General features: G+C 44.2%; 1 protein-coding gene across 2 annotated transcripts in view; it reads right to left on the bottom strand.

The window, feature by feature from the left end:
- Window positions 1-1,355, bottom strand: part of LOC108975531 (G protein-coupled receptor kinase 2) — a 185,200-nt gene extending 183,845 nt beyond the window's left edge. For both annotated transcript variants that reach the window (XM_018944072.1, XM_018944073.1), the window contains exon 1: window positions 1,322-1,355. The gene's annotated coding sequence lies outside the window, so the exon portion shown is untranslated. The remainder of the gene's footprint in view (window positions 1-1,321) is intronic.
- Between the last annotated feature and the right edge of the window lie 781 nt (window positions 1,356-2,136).

Genomic DNA, 2,136 nt, shown 5'->3' with positions numbered 1-2,136 from the left:
TGCCGGCATAGCTATTAAAACACGGCGGCGCAGAACTGGTGGGACGACAGCATGACCGACGATTGGAGCTTAAGCATTCCACAACAAGCGAGGTGCTACAATCTGCGCCGACTACCGTACTCTGTGAAAGACTGAAGACCGCTGTCAAAAACMTGATTGGACCTTATCAGTGTGTACTTAGACATGGAAACTCTAAACCATGCGTCAAATCTTGAAAAATACCCGTAAAATGAAGATCCACTCACTCCACCTCTTCGTCGATTTTAAAGCCGCATTCGACAGCACGAAAAATAACTGCTGCTATGTCTGAATTTGRTAACCCGGCCAAACTAATACGGCTGTGTAAACTGACGTTGAACAATACCAAAAGCTCCGTCAGGATTGGTAAGGACCTATCCGAGTCGTTCAATACCGAACGAGGTTTCAGACGACGCTCGTGCGACTTCTTCAATCTACTGCTGGAGAAAATAATTCAAGCTGCAGAACTTAATCTCGCAGGTACAATCTTCTGTAAGAGTGTACAACTGCTGGTGGTTGCCGCTGATATTGATATCATTGGCCGTAATAAGCGCACCGTTATTTCTGCTTTCTCCAAGTTGGACAAGGAAACGAAGCAAATGGGTCTGGTCTGGGTACGATTGCAGGACGAAATATCTCCTGTCARCAAACGCACAGTCGTCGCAGTCRCTACTTGGCTCTCACGTCACTGTTGACAGTCAAAACTTCGAACTCGTAGATAATGTCGTTTATCTTGAAACCAGCATTAGCACCAACAACAACGCCAGCCATGAAATCCAATGCATAATAACTCTTGCTAACAAGTGCTATTTCAGACTGAGTAGGCAACTGAGAAGTAAAATCCTCTCTCGACGAACATAGACCCAATTGTGCAAGTCACTCTTCATTCGGGTCTTACTATATGGTGCAGAGCCATGTAGGAAGACAACATCTGATGAGTCGGTGTTACGAAATTTTGAGAGAAAGGTTCTAAGGAGGATTTTTGGTTTTCTGCACATTGGCAACGGCGAATACCGCATATCGTACGAATGGATAAAAATACTAAAGCGTTTTAGTACCCGCCGGGGAAGCTGAGGAAGACCTCCACTCCGTGGGAAAGACCAGGTAGATAAGGACTTTAAGAATCTTTAAGTGGCTCCAAACACCAAAAAGGAAAAACGATGTGCTGTTGTAAGYTCGGCTATAACCGCGTAAGCGGTGTCTATCCCATTAGGGAGGAAGAAGAAGCGAAGCCGACTAATATTTAAAAAGTCTAAGTAAATATTGAGATAATTTACGATAATATTCTATGAAATAAACTTACCAAATTTGCATACGTTCGAAGCTCTTCACACACTGAAAGAGAAAAGAGAAATAATTAGTATGGAGTGACTGAACTTCTAGYTTGAAAATATGTCTTAGGTCTTAAACTTTTATAGCGAATGCCGGTATTATAAATTCATGGTAAAACCATTTAAAACGGTACGCATGCCAATGCGTATCGCCCGTCGGCGCGACTTCCAACGAAAGCATGAGAAACTTGAGGCAAATCAAAATCGCTCGGACRCATTGCAGTTGCAACCACGAAATAGCAACAGTGGAGATTACTGAGTGCCAATTATACGAATACTCGACAACGATGACAACAACAACAACAATMAATATGCGCTTRGTAGAAAGCAGARCGACSAAGTGGCGGTCGGAAAAATAAACACTGCATGCGTGCCACATGCCAGCAGCACTTCAAAGTTGCCACAGCAAGACTACCTGTTTACCCGTTTGTGGCACCCGCCGCATCACCCATTTACCGCCAGCGGCATGACATGTGTGTCGGCACGGCTGTCTGTCTGGTTGGCTGACTGTTGCAAATGTGCAATCAAGAAAGTGCATTTGCCACAACAACAACAGCAACGTCGACAGTTGTATGCAAACTCAGCAAAAATGCCTGCGGTTTTGCCACATTTTCACAATCCAGCCGTTCCTATGCCACAGCAACAGCAACAACAATGGTAGACTGGTAGACTTGTTGGTTGCAAGCGTGCGAGGTTGAGKGCAACTATGCTGATTGAGTGCCATCCGAAAGGTTAGGATTTTATATTTTTGTTTTTGCTTTGTTTGRCTTTCAGAGTTGCATTCGGA

This window comes from Bactrocera latifrons, unplaced genomic scaffold, assembly GCF_001853355.1.
Source record: "Bactrocera latifrons isolate USDA-ARS-PBARC rearing strain unplaced genomic scaffold, ASM185335v1 scaffold_66, whole genome shotgun sequence".
Classification (NCBI taxonomy): Eukaryota; Metazoa; Arthropoda; class Insecta; order Diptera; family Tephritidae; genus Bactrocera; species Bactrocera latifrons.
The sequence above is the reverse complement of the archived record's forward strand: the minus strand, read 5'-3'. Positions and strand labels throughout refer to the sequence as shown.